Below are 26,558 nucleotides of genomic sequence, written 5' to 3'. Positions count from 1 at the left end.
TTCCCTACCTACCAAAAGGGCCACTCCTCATAAAGTTTCTGCCACTTGTCTCCTTGGGCCATTTTGAGCGATGGCAGTGCCCATTTCCAGGCTGGACCTCAGGTTCAGAGAAACGAAATGTTGGGCATCTGCTATGTGGCCAACTCTGCTCAGAGTGCTGTCACTTATTCAACTTTCATGAATCTTTACCTGAAAACTGTGAGGTAGGCATATTATTATGATCCCATTTTACAGGGGAAGAAACGAAGTCTCCAAAAAGGTATTTTGCGTGATCCATGGTCACTTATTTTATCAAAGCTAGATTTTGAATTCAAATCCATGTGCTACACAAGAGCAGACTCTCCTGTCGTGCGTTGTGATTCAGAAGCCACACCAGCTATTCCATGCCAATTCCATGATCTCCAAACCAAAAGTGACCTTAGTAACAGGAAAAAGGAGTGTTGTAGAGATTGCTGGTTGTACACCCAATATCTATTGTCCTTAGTAACACCTGGAGGCAGCAATGTGCCCCACTAAAAGATTCCACCCCCGAGCCTCTGTTGCGACAAGATGCTGACAAGATGAGGAGGAGGAGGCTGACAAGATGTAACTGGAAGTCATTAGCTGGGGCATCCAAAAAAAGTTCTCTACGGTGTGCTTAATTCTGCTGCCTGATATCCCTTTGCCTTTCTCTCTCTCTTTTAGTGACTTCTTGGAATGTGAATGGATGGCTGGAGATCCAACAGCCTTCTTAGATTTTGAGGTGACCTCATGAACGGAAGCCACACACTAAGGACAGTAGAGAACAAAGATGGGCAGAATCTAGTTCCCTACTGACCATGGAGCTTCCATATGAAATCCAGGGTTCCCAAATTCGAATTCTTTTACATGAAAGAGAAATAAACACATCTCTGTCTTGCTAGAGCCATGATTATTTGTGTATTCTGCTATATGTAACTAAACCTAATTCTTTACTGATATGGAAATGGAAGCTAACATTTATTGAGCATCAACTGTAATTCATGAACTTTCTTATGCTATCTCAGTTTAATCCTCACAATAATTCTGAATCATAGGTGTTATCTCCGCTTCAGAGATAAAGAAACTAAGATTCAAAGATGTTAGTTTTTTAAGGGTCAATAGTTAGTATAACTATGATTCAAACCCAACTCAGTCTAAACCCAATGTCCATGGTCTTTCCATGGCACAATGACATAATAGATGACTTCTGAGAGTAAATTAAAACTACTTCCTGAGGATACTTGGGTGCTCTCAAGTGAGGGGTCCCCCTTGAGTCCTCGGCACTTCAAGTCTCACACAGATGGTGCCTTCACTTGTGCATGAAAGCATATCTTGCACGTTTTCTACTTCTTCCTTCTGAGGTGCTGAAGCAGAAAGTTTAGGCAGCTGTGATAAAAAGTTTAGGACTTGGCCTCATACACTCTTAGAATGTTAAAGCTGGAAAAGACCCTAAGAGGTCATTATTGGACCCATGTGGAAACTAAGGCCAAGAGAGGCAAAGTGACCTTTCTAATATCATACATTGAGTTGGAGGCAGAACCAGGATTAGAATTCTAGTCTTGATTCCTAGTCTGGTGGTTTTTAGCTATATCTGACCACGTATTTCTTTCCCCTATTAGTAAAAGAAAGCAACTGTAGAAAATTCTTTCCTTAATCTGATGTTTCAACTTTGTAGTTATTTCCCATAAATCTACCATAAGCTCCCAGACAGGTAAATCAACCTTGGATGTCTCGGATAAGCCCCACTTGGTCATGATGTATCATCCTTTTTATATGCTGCCAAATTACTAATATTTTGTTAAGGATTTTTGCATCTGGGTTCATGGGGGATACTGGTCTGTAATTTTCTTTTTTGTAATGTCTTTATTAGTTTTTAGTATCAGGGTTAATCTGGCCTCATAAAACAAGTTTGGAAGTATTCCTTTCCCCTCTATTTTCTAATAGAGAACAACTGGTATTATTTCTTTCTTAAATGTTTAATAGAATTAACCACTAAAACTATCCAAGCCTAAATTTTCTTTTGTCAGGTTTAGCTAGCCAGTTCAATTTCCTCAAAAGACATAGGGCTATTCATGTTTCACATTTCATCTTGTCCAGTATTGGTAAATTGTATTTTTCAAGGAATTTGTCCATTTAATTTAAGTTTTAAAAATTTGTGGATATGAAGTCACTCATATTTCCTTATTATCCTTTTAATGTCTATAGAATTTGTAATGATAGCCCATCTTTTATTTCTGATATTGGTCATTGGAGTCTTTTCTCCTTCTCTCTCTCTCAATCTCTCAGTCTTGCTCTCTGGATCTCTATCAGTCTAAATAGATGTTTATCAATTTTATTGGTCTTTCCAAAGAACCAGCTTTTGCTTTTAATTTTTCTGTCATTTGTTTTCTACTTCATTGGTTTGGGCTCTTTATTATTTCCTTCCTCCTATTTACCTTGGGTTCCCTTTGCTCTTATCTAGTTTCCTAAGGTTGAATATTTGGCCATTGTTTTTTATTCCATTCATCTTTTTTTTTGGAGTCACTATTGTTTTTTTGCATCTTTATTAGAGTATAACTGCTTTACAATGTTGTGTGAGTTTCTGCCATACAACAAAGTGAATCAGCTATTTGTATATGTATATCCCCATATCCCCTCCCTCTTGCGCCTCCCTCCCATCCGCCCTATCCCACCCCTCTAGGCCGTCACAAAGCACTGAGCTGATCTCCCTGTGCTATGTGGCTGTTTCCCACTAGCTATATATTTTACATTTGGTGGTGTATATATGTCCATGCCACTCTCTTACTTCGTCCCAGCTTACCCTTCCCCCCTCCCCATGTCCTCAAGTCCATTCTCTACATCTACATCTTTATTTCTGTCCTGCCCCTAGGTTCTTCAAAACCATTTTTTTTTTTTTTTAGATTCCATATATATGTGTTAGCATATGGTATTTGTTTCTGACTCACTTCACTCTGTATGACAGACTCTAGGTCCATCCACCTCACTACAAATAACTCAATTTCGTTTCTTTCTATACCTGAGTAACACTCCATTATATATATGTGCCACATCTTCTTTATCCATTCATCTGTTGATGGACATTCAGGTTGCTTCCATGACCTGACTATTGTGGTACATGTCTCTTTTGAATTATGGTTTTCTCAGGGTATATGCCCAGTAGTGGGATTGCTGGGTCATATGGTAGTTCTATTTTCAGTTTTTTAAGGAACCTCCATACTGTTCTCCATAGTGGCTGTATCAATTTACATTCCCACCAACAGTGCAAAAGCATTCCCTTTTCTCTACACCTCACCAGCATTTATTGTTTGTAGATTTTTTGATGATGGCCATTCTGACTGGGGTGAGATGGTATCTCATTGTAGTTTTGATTTGCATTTCTCTAATGATTAATGATGTTGAGCATTCTTTCATGTGTTTGTTGGCAATCTGTATATCTTCTTTGGAGAAATATCTATTTAGGTCTTCCGCCCATTTTTGGATTGGGTTGTTTGTTTTTTTGATATTGGGCTGCATGAGCTGCTTGTATATTTTGGAGATTAATCCCTTGTCATTTGCTTCATTTGAAAATATTTTCTCCCATTCTGAGGGCTGTCTTTTTGTCTTGTTTATAGTTTCCTTTGCTGTGCAAAAGCTTTTAAGTTTCCTTAGGTCCCATTTGTTTATTTTTGTTTTTATTTCCATTACTCTAGGAGGTGGATCAAAAAGGATCTTGCAGTGATTTATGTCATAGAGTGTTCTGCCTATGTTTTCCTCTAAGAGTTTTATACTGTCAGGCCTTACATTTAGGTCTTTAATCCATTTTGAGTTTATTCTTGTTAGGAAGTGTTCTAATTTCATTCTTTTACATGTAGTTGTCCAGTTTTCCCAGCACCACTTATTGAAGAGGCTGTCTTTTCTCCATTGTATATTCTTGCCTCCTTTATCAAAGATAAGGTGACCATAAGTGCATGGGTTTATCTCTGGACTTTCTATCCTGTTCCATTGATCTATATGTCTGTTTTTGTGCCAGTACCATACTGTCTTGATTGCTGTAGCTTTGTAGTACAGTTTGAAGTCAAGGAGCCTGACTCCTCCAGCTCCATTTTTCTTTCTCAAGATAGCGTTGGCTATTCAGGGTTTTTTGTGTTTCCATACAAATTGTAAAATTTTTTGTTCTAGTTCTGGGAAAAATGCCATTGGTAGTTTGATAGGGATTGCATCGAATCTGTACATTGCTTTGGGTAGTATAGTCATTTTCACAATGTTGATTCTTCCAATCCAAGAACATGGTATATCTCTCTATCGGTTTGTATCGTCTTTGATTTCTTTCATCAGGGTCTCATAGTTTTCTTAGGTAGGTTTATTCCTAGGTATTTTATTCTTTTTGTTGCAATGGTAAATGGGAGTGTTTCCTTAATTTCTCTTTCAGATTTTTCACCATTAGTGTATAGAAATGCAAGGAATTTCTGTGCATTAATTTTGTATCCTGCTACTTTACCAAATTCATTGATTAGCTCTAGTAGCTTTCTGGTAACATCTTAAGGATTCTCTACGTATAGTACCATGTCATCTGCAAACACTGATAATTTTACTTCTTTTTTTCTGATTTGGATTCCTTTTATTTCTTTTTCTTCTCTGATTCCTGTGGCTAAAACTTCCAAATCTATGTTGAATAATAGTGGTGAGAGTAGGCACCCTTGTCTTGTTCCTGATCTTAGAGGAAATGGTTTCAGTTTTTCACCATTGAGAATGATGTTGGCTATGGGTTTGTCATATACGGCCTTTATTATGTTGAAGTAAGTTCCCTCTATGACCACTTTCTGGAGAGTTTTTATCATAAATGGGTGTTGAATTTTGTTGAAAGCTTTTTCTGCATCTATTGCGATTATCATATAGTTTTTATCCTACAATTTGTTAATATGGTGTATCACACTGATTGATTTGGGTATATTGAAGAATCCTTGCATTCCTGGGATAAACCCCACTTGATCATGGTGTATGATCCTTTTAATGTGCTGTTGGATTCTGTTTGCTAGTGTTTTGTTGAGGATTTTTGCATCTGTGTTCATCAGTGATATTGGCCTGTAGTTTTCTTTTTTTGTGACATCTTTGTCTGGTTTTGGTATCAGGGTGATGGTGGCCTTGTAGAATGAGTTTGGGAGTGTTCCTCCCTCTGCTATATTTTGGAAGAGTTTGAGAAGGATAGGTGTTAGCTCTTCTCTAAATGTTTGATAGAATTCGCCTAGGAAGCCATCTGGTCCTGGGCTTTTGTTTGTTGGAAGACTTTTAATCACAGTTTCAATTTCAGTGCTTGTGATTGGTCTGTTCATATTTTCTCTTTCTTCCTGGTTCAGTCTCGGGAGGTTGTGCTTCTGTAGGAATTTGTCCATTTCTTCCAGGTTGTCCATTTTATTGACATATAGTTGCTTGTAGTAATCTCTCATGATCCTTTGTATATCTGCAGTGTCAGTTGTTACTTCTCCTTTTTCATTTCTAATTCTGTTGATTTGAGTCTTCTCTCTTTTTTTCTTGATGAGTCTGGCTAATGGTTTATCAATTTTGTTTATCTTCTCAAAGAACCAGATTTTATTTATTTATTTTTATACAGCAGGTTCTTATTAGTCATCAATTTTATACACATCAGTGTATACATGTCAATCCCAATCACCCAATTCATCACACCACCACCACCATCCCTGCCACTTTCCCCCCTTGGTGTCCATACATTTGTTCTCTACATCTGTGTCTCAATTTCTGCCCTGCAAACCGGTTCATCTGTACCATTTTTCTAGGTTCCACATGTATGCGTTAATGTACGATATTTGCTTTTCTCTTTCTGACTGACTTCACTCTGTATGACAGACTCTAGGTCCATCCACGTCTCAAGAAATGACCCAAATTCGAAAGAACCAGCTTTTAGTTTTATTGATCTTTGCTATTGTTTCTTCATTTCTTCATTTATTTCTGATCTGACCTTTATGATTTCTTTCCTTCTGCTAACTTTGGGGGTTTTTTGTTCTTCTTTCTCTAATTGCTTTAGGTGTAAGGTTAGGTTGGTTATTTAAGATTTTTCCTGTTTCTTGAGGTAGTATTGTATTGCTATAAACTTCCCTCTTAGAACTGCTTTTGCTGCATCCCATAGGTTTTGGGTCATTGTGTTTTCATTGTCATTTGTTTCTAGGTATTCTTTGATTTCCTCTTTGATTTCTTCAGTGATCTCTTGGTTATTTAGTAGCGTACTGTTTAGCCTCCATGGGTTTGTATTTTTTACAGTTTTTTGCCTGTTGTTGATATCTACTCTCATAGCGTTGTGGTCGGAAAAGATACCTGATACGATTTCAATTTTCTTAAATTTACCAAGGCTTGATTTGTGACCCAAGATATGATCTATCCTGGAGAATGTTCCATGAGCACTTGAGAAGAAAGTGTATTCTGTTGTTTTGGGATGGAATGTCCTATAAATGTCAATTAAGTCCATTTTGTTTAATGTGTCATTTAAAGCTTCTGTTTCCTTATTTATTTTCATTTTGGATGATCTGTCCAATGGTGAAAGTGGAGTGTTAAAGTCCCCTACTATGATTGTGTTACTGTCAATTTCCCCTTTTATGGCTGTTAGCATTTGCCTTATGTATTGAGGTGCTCCTATGTTGGGTGCATAAATATTTACAATTGTTATATCTTCTTCTTGGGTTGATCCCTTGATCATTATGTAGTGTCCTTCTTTGTCTCTTGTAATAGTCTTTTTTTAAAGTCTATTTTGTCTGATTGAGAATTGCTACTCCAGCTTTCTTTTGATTTCCATTTATACGGAATATATTTTTCCATCCCCTCACTTTCAGTCTGTATGTGTCCTTAGGTCTGATGTGGGTCTCTTGTAGACAGCATATATATATAGGTCTTGTTTTTGTATTCATTCAGCCTGTCTATGTCTTTTGGTTGGAACACTTAATCCATTTACATTTAAGGTGATTATCGATATGTATGTTCCTATTACCATTTTCTTAATTATTTTGGGTTTGTTATTGTAAGTCTTTTCCTTCTCTTGTGTTTCTGCCTAGAGAAGTTCCTTTAGCATTTGTTGTAAAGCTGGTTTGGTTTGCTGAATTCTCTTTAACTTTTGCTTGTCCGTAAAGGTTTTAATTTCTCTGTTGAATCTGAATGATATCCTTGCTGGGTAGAGTGATCTTGGTTGTAGGTTTTTCCCTTTCATCACTTTAAATAAGCCTTGCCATTCCCTTCTGCCCTGCAGAGTTTCTGCTGAAAAATCATCTGATAACGTTACGGGGATTCCCTTGTATGTTATTTGTTGCTTTTCCCTTGATGCTTTTAATATTTTTCTTTGTATTTAACTTTTGATAGTTTGATTAATGTGTGTGTTTGCATGTTTCTCCTTGGATTTATCCTGTATGGGACTCTCTGTGCTTCCTGGACTTGATTGACTATTTCCTTTCCCATGTTAGGGAAGTTTTTGACTATAATCTCTTCAAATATTTTCTCAGACCCTTTCTTTTTCTCTTCTTCTTCTGGGACCCCTATAATTCGAATGTTGGTTCATTTAATATTGTCCCAGAGGTCTCTGAGACTGTCCTCAATTCTTTTCATTCTTTATTCTGCTCTGCAGCAGTTATTTCCACTATTCTATCTTCCACGTCACTTGTCCATTCTTCTGCCTCACTTATTCTGCTATTGATTCCTTCAAGAGTATTTTTAATTTCATTTATTGTGTTTTTCATCATTGTTTGTTAGCTCTTTAGTTCTTCTAGGTCCTTGTTAAACATTTCTTGTATTTTCTCCATTCTATTTCCAAGATTTTGGATCATCTTTACTATCATTACTCTGAATTCTTTTTCAGGTAGACTGCCTATTTCCTCCTTATCTGTTTGGTCTGGTGGATTTTTGCCTTGCTCCTTCATCTGTTGCATCTTTCTCTGTCTTCCCATTTTGTTTAACTTACTGTGTTTGGGTTCTCCTTTACTCAGGCTGCAGTTTTGTAGTTCCTACTTCTGGTGTCTGCCCCCAGTGGGTGAGGTGGGTTTGGTGGCTTGTGTAGGCTTCCTGGTGGGAGGGCACTGGAGACTGTGTTCTGGTGGGTGGGGCTGAATCTTGTCCCTCTGGTGACCTGAGCTACATCCAGTGGTGTGTTTTGGGGTGTCTGTGAACTTAGTATGAGTTTAGGCCATTCATCTTGTATAATATAAATATTTAAAGCTATAAATTTCCCCCATTCAATACTTTAGCTGCATCTCCCAAATGTTTATATGTTCTATTTTCATTATAATTTAGTACAAAGTATTTTCTAATGTCTCCTGTAATTTCTTCTTTGAGCCATGGGTAATTTAAAAGTGAGTTCTTCTCTAAATATTTGGGTTTTTTTTTTTTTGTGTGTGGTACGCGGGCCTCTCACTGTCGCGGCCTCTCCCGTTGCGGAGCACAGGCTCCAGACGCGCAGCCTCAGCGGCCATGGCTCACGGGCCCAGCCGCTCCGTGGCATGTGGGATCTTCCCGGACCGGGGCACGAACCCGCGACCCCTGCATCAGCAGGCGGACTCTCAACCACTGCGCCACCAGGGAAGCCCTATTTGGGTTTTTTTAAGCTATCTTATTGTTGTTAATTTCTAATTTAGATCCATTATGGTCAGAAAGCAGATTCTGCTTGTGGATATACACATTACAAACATGTAGATGTTATCTCTATGACAACTATAACATAAAGTAAGGGGCTGAGGGGAGAGTAAATGGTTCTAAATAGTGGCAAATTTCTTAAATTTTATGAGATGCAGTAAAATATCAACTCTAAGCAGACTGTAAAAAATTAAGAATGCACAGTATATTTTCATCCCTAAAACAGCCACTAAAAGTTAATTTTTAAATGTATGGCTAAATAGTCAATAAATAAATTGTAAAGGAATCCTTAAGTATAGCTAATAAATGCAAGTAGTCAGGAAAGGAGGAACAGAAGAGCAAAATACAGAAGGGACAAACAGTAAATAAATAATAAAATGGTAGAACTACATATTAATAATTACATAATATTAAGTACATTAAATGTAATAATTATATTACATTATATTAATAATTACATATTAATAATTATCTTAAATTACATATTTTCTCTTTATCTTTAGTTTTCAGCAGCTTGACTATAATAAGCTCAGGTGTGGTTTTCTTTGTATTTATGCTGCTTGAGGTCAACTAAGCTTCCTGAGTCTGTAATTTTTTTTTTTTTTTTTTTTTTTAATGGTACGCGGGCCTCTCACTGCTGTGGCCTCTCCCGTTGCAGAGCACAGGCTCCGGACGCACAGGCTCAGCGGCCATGGCTCACGGACCCAGCCGCTCCACGGCACATGGGATCTTCCCAGACCGGGGCACGAACCCGTGTCCCCTGCATCGGCTGGTGGATTCTCAACCACTGCGCCACCAGGGAAGCCCCCTGAGTCTGTAATTTTATGTGTCTCACCAAATTTGGGGAAATTTCATCCATTATTTCTTTAAATATTTTTTGTGCCTCATTCTTTTTTTCTTCTCTTCTGGGATTCCATTAACACATGTGTTAGACCTGTTGGTATTATCCCATAGGCACTTAAGTGTTTGTTCACTTTTTTTTTCAGTCTTTTTTCTTCAGATTGAATAATTCCTATTGATCTATAGTCAGTTCACTGACTCTTTCTGCTGTTGTCTCCAAAATGCTTTTAATGCTAATAAATGCAAGTAATCAGGAAAGGAGAAAATGCAAGTACTTGCATTTATTCTTTCTGCTGTTGTCTCCAAAATACTTGCATTTCAATTTGATTCTTTATTAAAATTTCCAATTCTCTGCTGATAGTTTCTCTTTGTTCAATCACTTTGAGTGTGCCTTTCTTTACATCCTTGAATATAGTTATAATAGCTGTTTGAAAACTCTTGTCTGCTAATTTCAACATGTACTACATCTTGGGGTCAGTTTTCACTGACTGCCTTTTCTCCTGATGGGGATCCCATCCTATTTCTTCATGTGCCTAGTAATACTGGATGGTACCCTAGACATTGTAAAAGATACTTGTAGAGACTCTGAGTTCTATTCTGCCTCTGAAAAGTGATTTTCTAAAGTAGGGAGTTATTTAACCTGGATTCAAACTGCCCTTAGCTGGGCTGCACAGAGTCAGCCACATATAGATATAGTTCAAGAGTTAGCAGACCATATCACCCTTCCTGAAATACTCAAGACTGCTAGGTGACTGAGAAGAATCATACCGTGAAAAGAGAGAGACGAGCAATGCACCCAAATGTTGTGTTTTCTGAATCAGTACAATTTTTTTGTTTCCAATCTTAAAATTTTTTTTAGGTAAGGACATTAAAAAGCAAAACAAAATCTATCAATATTATCACTATCATTTCACAAGAAAGGAAGAGGATTTTTTTTTTTTTTTTTTTTTTTTTTTGCGGCATGCGGGCCTCTCACTGTTGTGGCCTCTCCCGTTGCGGAGCACAGGCTCCGGACGCGCAGGCCTAGGGGCCATGGCTCACGGGCTTAGTTGCTCCGGGGCATGTGGGATCTTCCCGGACCAGGGCACGAACCCGTGTCTCCTGCATCGGCAGGCGGATTCTCAACCACTGCGCCACCAGGGAAGCCCAGGAAGAGGATTTTAACACCAAAAAAGTAGAAACAGTATGATTTCAGGAAAAACAAATTTAAATTGAATTATTTTTCTCCCTTCTGTATGACTTGATGAAAACTCCATCCCAGGTGAGTCCCCAGCCTAGGAAGGGAAGTTGAGAATTTTTGTGATAAGAGCACAAAGTATCTCAATGTTTGCCAAAACCATTGCTTTAAAGTAAGTCTCAAAATAGAAGAATCAGGACAGTGCTTCCCAAACTTCAATCATGTGAAAACACCATCACAAATATTGTCATGGCTGCATTTCACCTGCTTTATTTACTTTTAATGCTTTATTTGAGTCATTTGTTTACTTAAGTTTATTTTAAAATGAAAGCCTTATATGAATACCATAAATGGGAAAACAGTATCCCTTGCCATAAAATCAAGAAAACACAAATGCTGGAAGGTCCTTAGCCTGCAGCCAACTCTCCTTTGAAAAGGGAGATTAGCAGATATTAGGGGTTCAAGTCACACCCGCACCAGAATGAAACTTTCTGTTTGATTTAACTTCAAGGATGAAAAGAGAATTGAAGGGGATAATTTTCTTACTATGTAATTAAATGTCATTTAATGCATTGTCCATGTACCATCTAAAATCATCTCTTTTGCCAACTAATATTGTCTTGGTAGATGGTCTATAGAGTCAAAGGTGTCATCACATAGTAATTTGGAGCATTGGCTAAATTAAGAAAAAAAAAAAAAAAAGAGTCAGCAGAAGTTTGGGTAGGGTTTGGAGCTCCCCTCTCTTGCTCTCTCCTTTCTGAGACAATGCCCCTCCCTTTCCAGCTGCTGTATCCTCTGAGTCTTCAAAACAGTTTGACTGTATCTCTACTACCAAATATCGATGAGCTCTATTATGTGGATATTGTTTATTAATAAGCAATTGAAACTGTTGGTATATACTGCATTTGATGTAAGAATCTGAGCTCTTATTTCACACAGCAATCTGCCAGTAGCTTAATCCATTTCACATACATGCACGATTTGTGACTCTATCCTTAAATATGTAAACTCTATTTTTAATACACCTTTCTAAATATTTAATAGTCTATCAGAAATTATAGCATGACATTTCTGTTCCCTGATTTTTTATTCTTTTTTTTTTTTTTTTTTTGCTGTACGCGGGCCTCCCACTGTTGTGGAGCACAGGCTCTGGACGCGCAGGCTCAGCGGCCATGGCTCACGGGCCCAGCCACTCTGCGGCATGTGGGATCCTCCCGGACCGGGGCACGAACCCGTGTTCCCTGCATCGGCAGGCGGACTCTCAACCACTGCGCCACCAGGGAAGCCCTGATTTTTTATTCTTGATCAGTGGCAGATAGCAAAATATTTGCTATCTATTTGATTCTACTAATAGTAAAGTCCATAGCTACTCACGGCTCCTATAAGGGTTTCTCATAAACAACTGCTGCATAACAGATAAATCAATGCATGCTTGCCTCCACCAAAAAGAAGTTGATAGATGAAATAAACTTGTGGATACAGAGCAACAGTGAAATGCTGCAAACATATTAGCTGAGCCTGTTGATTTGGGGGGAAATTAAACAGTCATTTATGCCTATCTAAGCCTCCTTGTAACCGTATCTATTATAAATTTTAAAAAAACTTTATTTCATTAAAGAAAACAAAAACAGTTCGACTGTGTATAATCTACCTGAATTTTAGCTGCCTCACAGGGCACAGACTGGGGCCGGCTCTCTGGCAAAAAGCCATAAAACTGAGAAACCCAGTGCTGTTCCCTTCTAAATGTTGACTCCCTTCAGTGTCTGCCTGCTTCCTGTTACTCTCTAGAGCATTTAGGTACTTGCTGTTTCTGTTTGTTTTTTCCAGAGTTTATCACGCTACCTGTGGTAGGATTGTTCCAATAGAGCTACTCCTCTATTGTCAGATCTAAAATCACTAGCATCTTGGGCCCAGTAAAGAGATAGATCAGCTGGACAGTTGCCTGAGATACCACTCTGTAAGGAATGCTAAAACATCACAGCAATATATCAGAAATATGGTAAAAGAATGAAATAATCCCATTTGTAACAACATGGATGGACCTAGAGATTATCATATTAAGTGAAGTAAGCCAGAGAAAGACAAATATCATATGATATCACTTATATGTGGAATCTAAAAAAATGATACAAATGAACTTATTCACAAAACAGAAATGGACTCGGACTCACAGACATAGAAAAAAACTCATGGTTACCAAAGGGGAAAGTGGGTGAGGAGGGATAAATTAGGAGTTTGGGACTAACATATACTTACAACTATATATAAAATAGGTAAACAACAAGGACCTACTGTATAGCACAGGGAACTATACTCAATATCTTATAATAACCTATAATGGAAAAGAATCTGAAAAAGAATATGTATATATATATATATATATATATAACTGAATCACTTTTCTGTACACTTGAAACTAACACAACATTGTAAATTAACTATACTTCAATTTTTAAAAACTGAAAAGAAAGAAATACGGTGCCAATTAACTCAAGTTTCCACAGGCTACTCCTTATGTAATAAATGAAATACAAATTGTTTCTTCTGTTGCCTAAGTAAACACAGTCCTCAAGTAGACATTTAAGAACTTGAAAAGTCCATTGATTCAGACATATCTAACTCGTTCTTTTAAAAGTTGCATAATACTCCATGGTACCATAATATATCAACTGTCTTCTACTGATGAAGCTCATGGTAAATTCTTATTTTTCTTCAGGTAAGGTGCATCTTTTTGCCTCTACAAAGCCAGGCCAGAATAAATTTCCTTGAGTGCTAGCTTCAGCAGCACACATACTAAAATTGGAACCATACAGAAAAGATTAGCATGGCCCCAACACAAGGATGACACACAAATTCAGGTAGCATTGCATATTTTTAAATAAATAAATAAATTTCCTTGAACATATTTATGTCCTGGTGTTATCTTTCTGTAGGAGAGATTACAAAAAATAGGATTGCTGGGTTGAGGGATATGTGAATTTTAAAATACATATGTTATAATACTTTCCAGAAAGGCTGTAGAAATTAGCATTACAACCCATAATGATAGTCTCACCAGTATTTTTTATTTTTGACAGTCTAATGGATCAAAATGCTGTATTCTTTATTGTACTAATTTGAATTTTCTGGAACACCATTGAGGCTGAGAATCTTTTCATATTGCTGATGATTTACTTTTTTTCTGGAATTGCCTGTTGAATGCTTTGTCAAATTTTAATTGGATTGATTATCCTCTTTCATTTGGTTTGTAGGAGCTAAGGTACATTAGCAACATTTGTCCTTTGTTATCTATATTTTAAGTATTTAGTCTGTCATTTGTCTTTCGATTTTGTCTACAGTTTCTTTTGCTATACAAAAATATGTTCACTTTTAAGAGGTAATGTTTGATTATTATTTTCAGGTAGTGACCCTTAGGGTTTCTGGATTTTATCTTTTCCTTCAGAAAGTCTTTTTTACTTTATGATCTTATAAATAATTCCTCACATTTGTAGCTAATATTTTTATATTTCACATTTAGACTTCTAATCCATCTGGAGGTTATTTTTGCATAAAATGTGGGGTAGAAGTGTAACCATGTTTTCTTCCAGATGGATAGTCAGTTCTGCCAGCACCATATATTAAGTAAGCCATCTTTCTCCCTCTAAACAAAATGTTATTTTTATTTATATTAAGTACACACTTGAATTTGTTTCTGGAATCTTTCTTAGGTTCCACTTGTATTATTTATTCCTATGCTATGTATGGTTTTATTATAATAGCATTACAATAAGTTTTATTATCTTGTATATAAGGTAGGAATTGTGTTTAGCTAGTAATGTAGATACAAATAACAGAAGCTTAAACAAGAAATAAGTTTATTTCTTTCATGTAAAAGAAGTCTGGCATAGTAGGCCAGGGTTGGCATGGTAGCACCATGTTCATCAAGAATCCAGGCTCCTTCTATTACTCTCCTCAGGCATCCTTAGCAGTGGCTGCCACCCTCAAGATTGCCTCATGCTCCAGGGGTGGAGATGGTGGTGTGCTGAATTGGGCAATTGGGATTGACATGTATACACTGATGTGTATAAAATTCATGACTAATAAGAACCTGCTGTATAAAAAAAAATTAATTTAAATTAAAAAAAATTTTTTTAAAGATTGTCTCATGCTCCAAGATGGCTGCTGAAGCTCCAGCCATATATTCCTATTCCAGTCAGGAAGCACACAGAGTGGGGAAGAGCAAAAAGAGCACATGCAGCTATCTGACCTCCTTTTTAGGAGCTTTTCTGGAAGTCCCACCTAACAAGTTTATTTATACCCCTATCTGAATGGGAAGCACAGAAATGAAGTCTTTCTGTAGCTGGATACTGAGTGTGAATCTAGTTAGTCTCAGCCCTCCCTCCTCCCATATCCTTTTTAAATTTTTAAAAATTATTCTCAAACATTTATGTTTTTCAGTAAATAGACTTATTTTTTACAATAGTTTTAGATTTACAGAAAAATTGGGGAGATGGTACAGAGAGTTTGCATATACCCTCTTCCCAAATACTCTCCCACCCCCCCACACACACACACAGAATTTCTATTATTAACATCTTGCATTAATATGGTACATTTGGTACAATTAATGAACCAATAGGATAACATTACTATTAACTGAAGCCCACAGTTTATATTAAGGTTCTCTGTGTTGTGCATTTCTATGAGTTTTGGCAAATGTGTCATGCTGTGTGTCCACCATTACAGTATCACACAGAATCATTTGACTATACTAAAAATCCACTGTGCTCCACTTATTCTTCCCACCCCTATCACCCCTGAACTCCTGGCAATCACTTATCTTTTTAGAGTCTCTAAAGATTGCCTTTTCCCAAAGTCATACAGTATATAGCCTTTTCAGACTGGCTTCTTTAACAGCAATATGCATTTAACTTTCCACCATGTCTTTTTGTGGTTGAGAGCTCATTTCTTTTTATCACCAAATAATATTATATTGTATTGTATAGATATATCAGTTTGTTTATCCATTCACATATTTAAGCACATCTTGGTTGCTTCTAGTCTTTAACAGTTATGATTAAAGCTACCAGAAATGTTTGTGTGCAGGTTCTTTTGTGGACATAATTTCATCTCAATTGGGGAAATACCTAGGAGCACAATTGTTGGATTGTATGGCCAGATTATGTGTAGCTTTGTGAGAAACTGCCAAACTGTCTTCCAAAGTGGCTGTCCCATTTTGCAGTCCTATCCACAATGAATGAGAGTTCCTATTGCCCTGCATCCTCTCTGACATTTGGTATTGTCAGTGTTTTGTATTCTAGCCATTCTCATAGTTTTGTGTTGGTATTTCTTTATTGTTTTAATTTGTAGTTCCCTAATGACATATGCTGTTGAGTATCTCTTCATATGCTTATTGGCCATCTGTATAATTCCTTTGGTGAAGTGTCTGTTCAGATCTTTTGCCCCTTTTTTTCAATCAGGTTGTTTGTTTTCTTATTGTTGAGTTTTAAGAGTCTTTTTGTATGGGTCTATGTTTGGATTCTCTATTCTGTTCCATTGATCTATTTGTCTATTCTTTTGTCAATACCACACCATCTTGATTCCTGTAGCATTAAAGTAAGTCTTGTCAGTTCTCCAAATTTTTCTTTTTTAGCATTGAGTTGGCTATTCTCAGTCTTTTGCCTTTCTATATAAACTTTAAAATAAATTTGTTGATATCCACAAAAAAAAAAAAAAAACTTTATGGAATTTTGATTGGGACTAAATTGAATCTATAGATCAAGTTGGGAAGAATTGATATCTTAACAGTATTAAGCGTTCCTATTCATGAACATGGAATATTTCTCCATTTATCTCTTCTTTGATTTCTTTCATCAGAGTTTTATAGTTTTCCTCATATAGATTCTGTATATTTTTTGTTAGATTTATACCTAAGCATTTCTCTTTTTTTCAGTGCTAAGGTAAATGGTATTGTGTTTTTAATTTCAAATTCCAATTGTTCACTGTTGACATACAGGAAAGCAGTTGACCTTTTATCTTACAATCTTGTTATCATAGCTTATTAGTTCTAGGAGTTTTTGTGTTGATTCTTTGGGACTCTCTACCTAAACAATCATGTCATCTGTGAGCAAAAACAGTTTTATTTCTTCCTTACCAATCTGTATACCTTTTATTTCCTTTTTTATCTTTTTGCATTATTTAGGACTTCCAGTAAAATATTGAATAGGAGTGGTAGAGGGGACATCCTTGCCTTGTTCCTGGTCATAGGGGGAAAGCATCTACTTTCTCATCATTAAGAACAATGCTGGCAGTGGGAAGTAGCCACATGGCACAGGGAGATCAGCTCGGTGCTTTGTGTCCACCTAGAGGGGTGGGATAGGGAGGGTGGGAGGGAGACGCAAGAGGGAGAAGAAATGGGGATAAACATATATGTATAGTGATTCACTTTGTTATACAGCAGAAACTAACACACCATTGTAAAGCAATTATACTACAATAAAGATGTGAAAAAAATAGAACAATGCTGGCAGTAACTTTTTCTAGATGTTCTTTATTAAGTTGAGGAAGTTCTCCTCTAGCCTTAGTTTGCTGAGAGTTTTTATAATGAATGAAAAATAGATTTTGTCAAATGCTGTTTCTTCATTTATTGTTGTGGTCATATGGTTTTTCTTTTTTAGCCTGTTGATGTAATGTATTACATTAATTGATTTTTGAATGTTGAACCAGCCTGGTATACTTGGAATAAATCCCACTGGGTTGTGATGTATAATTTTTTATACATTGTTGGGTTCCATTGGCTAATATTTTGTTGAGGACTTTTCCATCTATATTCATAAGAGAACTTGGTCCATAGTTTTCTTTTCTTGTAATATATTTATCTGGTTTTGGTATTAGGGTTATACTGGAATCTTACAATGAGTTAAGAAGTGTCCCCTCTGCTTGTATTTTCTGGAAGAGATTATATAGAATGGGTCTCATTTATTTTTTAAATGTTTGGTAAAATTCACTAGTGAACCCATGTGGGTCTGGTGCTTTCTGTTTTGGAAAGATACTAATTATTGATTTGACTTCTTTAATAGGTATAGGCCTATTTAGATTATCTTTTTCTCCTTGTATGAGTTTCAGTAGTTTCTATCTTTCAATGAATTAGTCCTTTTCATCTAAGGTATCAAATCTGTGGGCATAAAGTTTGCTCACAAAATTCTCTTATTGTCCTTTTGATGTCTAGTAGAGATGACTCCTCTTCCACTTCTGATATTGGTTATTTGTGTCTTCTCTCTTTTTAAAAAAATTTAACCTGGCAAGAGGCTTATTGTTTTTGTTGATTTTTTTCAAAGAACCAGATTTTTGTTTCATTGCTTTTTCTCGCTTGTTTTTCTGTCTTCATTTTACTGATATTTGCTTTAAGTTTTCTATTTCTTTTTTTCTGGTTGCTTTAGACTAGTTATTTCTTAACTTTCTCTAGTTTCGTAAAGTGGAAGCTTAGATTATTGATAGATACTTCTTCTTTTCTAATATATACATACAATGCTATAAATTTCCCTCTAAGCACTCTTTTTGCTACATTTCACAAATTTTCATAAGCTGTATTCTCGTTTTCATTTAGTTCAAAACGTTTTTTAAATTTCTCTTGAGATTTCTTCTTTGACCCATGTATTATTTAGAAGTATGTTATTAAATCTCCAAATATTTTGGAATTTTCCAACTATCTTTTTGTTATTCATTTCTAGTTTAAGCCTATTGTGGTCTGAGAGCATACTTCTATAGGATTTCTATTCTTTTAAATTTGTTAAAATGTGTTTTATGGCCCAGACATTTATTTTTATATGAACTTTCGAATACCTTTGTCCAGTTTATTTTTTTTAGATGAAACAAGATTGGCAAAATGTTGAAATTTGTTAGATCTGTGCATATGTGAAAATTCCATCATAGAAAGCTTTGTAAAAATTACTTGAAAACAATAACAGAGTTTCTGACACATAGGAAAGGATAAGCCATCATCATCACTATCATCATCGAACAAGACAGCTGTGGGTCTTTGTGTCTCCTCCATCTTCAAATTCTTCCTCTCCAGACACTCTGTCCCATTTTTTTTTCTTTAATTTTTTTTTTTTTTTTTTTTTTTTGCCTCGCAGCTCAGCTTGTGGGATCTTAGCTCCTCAACCAGGGATCGAACCTGCACCCTCGGCAGTGAAAGCGCAAAGTCCTAACCACTGGACCGCCAGGGAATTCCCCACTCTTCCACTTCACAGTTTAGTCATATTTGACTCTACTGATTGTCAACTCCTTGTGTCTTTCTCTGTCTCTGGCTTCTGGGCCACCATCTCTCCTGGTTTTCCTCCAATCTCTCTGATCTCTCATTCTGTCTCCTCTGTGGACAGTTTTCCTCCTCCTGCTCCATATACACTGGTGTTTCCCAGGGTCTCAGATCTGCTTCTCTTTCAGTCTATACACCATCATTGGATGATCTCTTCCAGGCAGTCCAAGTTCAATTACCATCCAAATCCTGCTGGCTCCAAAATCTATAATTCCAGTCCAGTTTTCTCTCATGCATTCAGAGACATATCTCCAACTTCTGGCTAGATACTTAAAACTCAATGTTTCCAAAACTGAAATTTATAAACTGGTTCTGATAGTCCCCATCTTGGTGTAGGCACTACCACCTACCCACCATCCACCCAATGGCCTAAGCCAAAAGCCTGGGTCATCCTCTCCTCCTCCCTCTCCTTCATCAACCAGATCCAGTTCCCACATCCAAGAGATATGACTTTCTTGCTGCTTTGACTGCATTCCCTTCTCTCCATCCCCACTGAGTTACATCCTAATCCAAGCCCCCATCACTTCTTCTCTTCTTCTAACTCAAGCCTCCTAACTGGTCTTCCTGCCTGGAGTCTGTCCCTCCAATCTGTTCTCCACCACAATGACTTTCCAAAGCAAAATAAACATGTTCTTTGCCCGTTTCAACCCCCTCAATGAATCTTCATAGTGGGTTTTAACCCCTAATTACCTTGTGGGATTTGCCTTCCCTTCTTCACCATCCTCTCTCTCTGCTCCTCTCCACCCCCCAAACAACCACCCTCACCTTAAAGCATACTTATAGTTCCCATGAATGGGCCTTGCTGTTTCATTTAGCCTCCACACTTCTGCGCCCTTTGCTCCCTACACTGGCACTGCCCTCCCTCCCTGCCTTCCTCAGGACTCCAGTCAGAGACCCTCTCTCTGGGCACTTTCCCAGCTTAGCTCCCTCCCATTTCCCCTCCCCCACCCCTTGCTACTCCACCTTGCATCACTCTATGATGGGTTCAATCATCCGTCTCCTCCATGGAACAAAGAGCTCCTGAGGGCCCAGACTGCGCCTACGGACCATTGGACCCAACTAACTGGCACATCACAGCTGCTCAGCAAATGTTAGCCAAAGAAGTGAAGAGATGCTTACAGGTCAGGAACAGAGGGACAGAAGAGGCAGAATTTGAGAAAATGACAGGAGTGTTTGTTTGCTTTGAGTCATGGGGTGGAGCTCCTGGGCAGCACAATTCCCTTTTTAACACTCAAATATTGATATATTAAATAAATACATAGTTTACGTACAGCTATATTAAATAAACATGTAGGTTTAAACGAAATCGGGTATTTTCTTCTACTTGATTCTAGGATAAACAAGTGGTGGCAGGGACCAAAAAATTACAAAAAGCTATAAGGCAAAAACTTAACATTAAGTAAATTCATTTTATGATGTGGGAAACACATGCAATATAATATTTAATAAAAAACCTCAACTCAAAACTATATATGGCTCTTCCGAGTGGTGAATCCTCTGGTTATCGCTGCCATCCTGGCCTTGGGAGGAGGGCTCTCGAGGCTACTGATTTCTCCCTGGGAGCAGCGTTCTGTGCGGGGAGACGTGTTGGAGTCCCATGCTTGGTGCCCCGGTGCTCTCGGGCCTCAGAGGGGTGCGATGGTTGGGAATGGGGCTAGCCGGGGGTACAGGCAGGCTGTGGTGATTCTCGACTCCGGAGGTCCGGTGTCTTCGCAGTGACCTCTAAAAATGGTTCACTAGTCACTTGAACCAGAAAACCCCACAAAATCATGCAAGTCAAGAGGTCTAATCTTCGTGTTCACTTTAAGAACACTCGTGAAACAGCCCAGGCCATTAAGGGTATGCATATCCAAAAAGCCACCAAGTATCTGAAGGATGTCACTTTAAAGAAGCAATGTGTGCCATTCCGTCGTTACTATGGTGGAGTTGGTAGGTGTGCCCAGGCCAAACAGTGGGGCTGGACACAGGGTCGGTGGCCCAAAAAGAGTGCTGAATTTTTACTGCACATGCTCAAAAATGCAGAGAGTAATACTGAACTTAAGGGCTTAGATGTAGATTCTCTGGTCATTGAGCATATGCAGGTGAAGAAAGCCCCCAAGATGCGGTGCAGGACTTATAGAGCTCATGGTCGGATCAACCCATACATGAGCTCTCCCTGCCACGTTTAGATGATCCTTACTGAAAAAGAACAGATTGTTCCTAAGCCAGAAGAGGAGGTTTCCCAGAAGAAAAAGATATCCCAGAAGAAATTGAAGAAACGAAAACTACGGCCTGGGAATAAATGCTGTAAAAAATAAATGCAAATAAAAGTAAAAAAAAACCCACAAAAACTATATTTGATATAGTGTATATCTTAGCTAAAAATGCAGGCTCCACAGTCAGATTTAGGTTTGAATCCCAGCTTCTTACTTACTACTGTGTGGTCTTGGACAAATTTCTTTACTTCTCTGTTCCTCAGTTTCTTTTACTGTTAAATAGGAATAATAAAATTTCTGCCTCATTGGGTTATTATGAAAATTGTATGCTTTCTAAAGGTTTTATGGTCACCTTATCTTTGATAAAGGAGGGAAGGAAACACAGTGGAGAAAAGACAGCCTCTTCAATAAGTGGTGCTGGGAAAACTGGACAGCTACCTGTAGAAGTATGAAATTAGAACACTCCCTAACACCATACACAAAAATAAACTCAAAATGGGTTAAAGACCTAAATGTAAGGCCAGACACTATCAAACTCTAAGAGGAAAACATAGGCAGAACACTCTATGACATCAATCACAGCAAGATCCTTTTTGACCCATCTCCTAGAGAAATGGAAATAAAAACAAAAATAAACAAATGGGATCTAATGAAACTTAAAAGCTTTTGCACAGCAAAGGATACCATAAACAAGACCAAAAGACAACCCTCAGAATGGGAGAAAATATTTGCAAATGAAGCAACGGACAAAGGATTAATATCCAAAATTTATAAGCAACTCATGCAGCTCAATAACAAAAAACCAAACAACCCAATCCAAAAATGGACAGAAGAACTAAATAGACATTTCTCCAAAGAAGATATACAGATAGCCAACAAACACATGAAAGAATGCTCAACATCATTAATCATTAGAGAAATGCAAATCAAAACTACAATGAGATATCATCTCACACCGGCCAGATTGGCCATCATCAAAAACTCTAGAAACAATAAATGCTGGAGAGGGTGTGGAGAAAAGGGAACACTCTTGCACTGTTGGTGGGAATGTAAAATGATACAGCCACTATGGAGAACAGTATGGAGGTTCCTTAAAAAACTACAAATAGAACTACCATATGACCCAGCAATCCCACTACTGGGCATATACCCTGAGAAAACCATAATTCAAAAAGAGTCATGTACCAAAATGTTTATTGCAGCTCTATTTACGATAGCCAGGACATGGAAGCAACCTAAGTGTCCATCAACAGATGAATGGATAAGGAAGATGTGGCACATATATACAATGGAATATTACTCAGCCATAAAAAGAAATGAAACTGAGTTATTTGTAATGAGGTGGATAGACCTGGAATCTGTCATACAGAGTGAAGTAAGTCAGAAGGATAAAAACAAATACCATATGCTAACACATATATATGGAATCTAAAAAAAAAAAAAGTCATGAAAAGATTAGTGGTAGGATGGGAATAAAACACAGACCTACTAGAGCATGGACTTGAGGATATGGGGAGGGGGAAGGGTAAGCTGTGACGATGTGAGAGAGTGGCAGGGACATATACACACTACCAAATGTAAATTAGATAGCTAGTGGGAAGCTGCAGCATAGCACAGGGAGTTCACCTCTGTGCTGTGTGACCACCTAGAGGGGTGGGATAGGGAGGGTGGGAGGGAGGGTGACACAAGAGGGAAGAGTTATGGGAACATATGTATATGTATAACTGATTCACTTTGCTGTAAAGGAGAAACTATCACACTATTGTAAAACAGTTATACTCAAATAAAGATGTTAAAAAAATAAAATATTAAAAAAAAAGAACAGTAGTTGGCCCTGGTAACCATTCAAGAAATATTAATTAAACAATAATAATAGTAAAATGTTGTTCATTATTATTAATATAATATTAATAATGTTGTGAACGATTATTATTAATATAAGATTATAATATATATTATATTATACATTATTATGTAATATATGACATATTATTAATATATTATAATATGTTATTATGTAACATATTGCAATTAACTGTTATTATTCATAAGTATATCTAATTATACTTGTAAATATACTATTGATCAGTCTATCACAGAAAAAGAGCCTGGAGGGAAATATACTTAAATATGTGGAGTTAAGATTATGGATTACTTTTCTTCTTTTAATTTTTCTAATGAAAAAAATATATTAATTTTATCATAAGTAGTATTTTTTAGAAGAGAGCTCATTCTATCTGCAAATGCATAAGACTTCTGTTTGAACTGTAGATCATCTTGGCCCAGGGTTTCTCACGGCCTAGTTTAAGAACCACTGCTGTTCCGACGCTCCTTACTCAGGCTTGCCCCAGGTAGTACGAGGCCATAAAGGGCTAGCCGTCCCAGCAGGCCCAGATTCCCATGTGAGTTGCTTGGTAACTGGGTAAGAAATCTGAGCGTCCTGTCCTGGGCAGCCTGTGGACTGATAGTAGGGTTGGGGTCCAAGTCCTCTGAGAGCTGTGAGAGGGCTATTGCCTCCTGGAGCTTTCTCTGGAGGGAGAGTCTTCTTCCTCTGAGATTGGCACTCCTCAGCCTCCCCCCACCAGCAGTCGGACTTGGGTCCTCAGAGCAGGGCTCAGGTCAAGTAGCTTGGGACCATTAGCTTTGTAGGTACATGATCTCCTCCTCACCTGGCACTTTCTACCTTTCGATGTCTTTGAAGTCTGCGCCGTGACTGGCCTGATCAAAAGCTCCATTTCTGTTTAGACTTTCTGCAAGTCCTTTGCATCCCTGTTCTTCTGTGATTTCCATTGGCTTAAGGCCACTTCCCTTTCCAAGTCTGGCCAACCTTCTGGCAGAAGTCCCTCTACAATCAGCAATCCAATCTTATCATATAATATTATACATTATATAGAAATAATACATATTATTTAAAATCATATACATATATCTTTTTTCACATTCCTAGTTTTTCATTCTAAGAAATTCTCAGCCACTAGAAAACTCTACATACATTCACTGAAATTTCCTCCTGATTGTGTAATTTCCCTCCTCAAATTGTTCAAGTGCCCAAGTAGCTGAGCAGAAAAGGGCCCCAGTTCTGCTGCCTCTAGGACTCAGCAGGGCCTCCACAGGCCTTTTGACATGGACACTTCTCCTTGGGGCCCTGCCCTGTCCTCAGCTGCAAAGTCAGCCTCCAGCAGCCACCTCTCCACTTTACTTGACCACAGCTTGCTCAACTACCTACATCTCCTTCCTGGCTCTTGAAACAGTTCACTCTTCTCTGCTGCTCGCTTGCAGTCCTTCTACCTGTTTCCTTGCCCCGCTGAACCCCCTCCCACTCCCTTCCTCACCAGGCAGGAAAGAGCACTCTGCCTCACCTGTTCCTTTTTCCTTCATTCCATCGACTCTGTCCATGCAGACTTCCCCCTCTTCCCCCCAACATTCTCACGATTACTTTTCTAGTTTGTTGTTGCTGTTATTGTTGTTTTACTTTTCAATATGAAGCCAGTACATACTTAGCAGGAGATAGTAGGTAAGCCCTAGTTAAGTTAAGGTTCTGGGGTTCTTCATCTTCCTGGATATTGACTATTGTCTGGGACTGGCTTAAAGACCCAAGAAAAAGGGCTTTCCTGGTGGCGCAGTGATTGAGAATCCGCCTGCCGATGCAGGGGACACGGGTTCGTGCCCCGGTCCGGGAGGATCCCACATGCCGCGGAACGGCTGGGCCCGTGAGCCATGGCCGCTGAGCCTGCGCATCCGGAGCCTGTGCTCCGCAACGGGAGAGGCCACAACAGTGAGAGGCCCGCATAACACACACACACACACAAAAAAAGACCCAAGAAAACGATTTGAAAAATCCACTCCATCTCCTAAAGTGTTCCATGTTCACTAGAAAAATATTTTCTTAAGGGCAAAAATGACAGTTGTGAACGTGGTGCTGACTAAGATCCTTTTGAGGTCCATGGAGCAATGCATTATTCCTCCTGTGTTACATTTACCTGAATAGATTAAAATTCAGGAAACTATAGGCAAAATAATAATAATAATAATGAATACTCCTTGCAGAAAAATTAAAACATAACAAAGTCAAAAGGCAAAAATAATAACGAGCTGCAACTCCATCAACCAGCAACAGCATTGTCACAATGCAGTGCTTTCAGGCTTTCCTGATGCCTACATAGAACACAGACCGACAGTCCCTCATCTATAATTCCAGAAAGTAAAAACCTCGGGGAACAGGAAGCTGTCTTTTGGTTTTGCTTTTGTTTTCTAAGTCTGCAGCAAATTTCTTTGGCTGTACAACCTGATCCTAACTGATGTGATGCTATTTATAGTCTTTAGTTATCCCACTTAGTGTGAATAGTCATGGTTCACTGCAGAAATTTTAACAGGTTTGGCTGTGAATTGCTGCCTCAGACACACTGAATGTGTTCCATAATTAGGCACCTTTGTAAAATCTGAAAAATTCTGAATTCCAAAGCACCCCAGGGGTCAGAATTTTGACCTGAATACTTAAAAGAAGTGATGATAATAATAATCATCATGCTGTATGACATTTACATGCTCCAGGTACTGCTAAGCACTTTGCATATATTAATTAATTAAATTCTTATAACACCCCCATAAGGGGGGTACTATTATCTTCATCTCCACGTTACACGTGAGAAAAGGGATTATATTGTACCTACTGTTTTGTTGCTTGCTTTCTGCACGTAATAATATGTCTCGAACATTTTTCACTTCAGTGAATATTAATCTGCAGCCTTATGTTTAGCGACTGCATTGTGTCCCATTGTGTGACTGTGCTGTCACTTAGCCAGTCCTCTGGTGTTGGACATTTAGGTTGTTTTCACACTCTTTCTCTTGGATTCATTCCTCTGCGAGATCCTTCAGTAGAGACCAGGAAGTTGTTCCTCGCAAACATTTGACTTTGAGGAAAGCACATGTCAGTACTCATTGGCTCCCTGAAAGGAAGCACTTCCTGCCTCTTGACCAACTCCTCTTATATTTTTTATTTTTTGTCATTCTAACAGAAATGTGCTCACATCTCTGCATGCCCCTGTCTGATTTCCTGGTGTTTGGAAAATCCATTCTGCCATTATTGGGGCAGGATCTGAAATGGTGTGTCTCTCACTTCACGAAACGCGGCCTCTTCTGTTTCCTGCCCTTAACTCCTGGCAGTTCCACTCGACCTACTTCCCTCTTCCTGTGACTTTGTTTCAGAAAGTTAACATGTCATCTACATGACGTCTGATTCCTATTGCCTAATGCTAAATATTTAGTAAAATGAGTCCTTTTCCAGGGTCTTTTAATCTTAATTCTTTTCCCAGAGCTGGTACTGAAATCTTCTCAGGCACTTGGGTTTGTTTCCTGTGGCAAATCACCCCAAAGTGAGGAGCTTAAAACAACACAAATTTATTCTCACAGTTCAGGAGGCCAGAAGTACGAAATTAAGCTGCGGGCAGGC

The 26,558-nt window shown here is 38.1% G+C and overlaps 1 non-coding gene and 1 pseudogene across 1 annotated transcript; both read left to right on the top strand.

Annotated features, from left to right (window-relative positions):
* The first annotated feature begins 13,387 nt into the window (after positions 1 to 13,387).
* LOC131751647 (U6 spliceosomal RNA) lies at positions 13,388 to 13,494 on the top strand. Its single transcript, XR_009334225.1, has one exon. It is a non-coding gene; the product is annotated as a U6 spliceosomal RNA (small nuclear RNA).
* A 7,184-nt stretch (positions 13,495 to 20,678) lies between these two features.
* Positions 20,679 to 21,211, top strand: LOC131751130 (large ribosomal subunit protein uL22-like; annotated as a pseudogene).
* The last annotated feature ends 5,347 nt before the right edge of the window (positions 21,212 to 26,558 follow it).

This window comes from Kogia breviceps, chromosome 2, assembly GCF_026419965.1.
Source record: "Kogia breviceps isolate mKogBre1 chromosome 2, mKogBre1 haplotype 1, whole genome shotgun sequence".
NCBI lineage: Eukaryota > Metazoa > Chordata > Mammalia > Artiodactyla > Physeteridae > Kogia > Kogia breviceps.
This window is presented reverse-complemented; position numbering and strand designations above follow the sequence as displayed.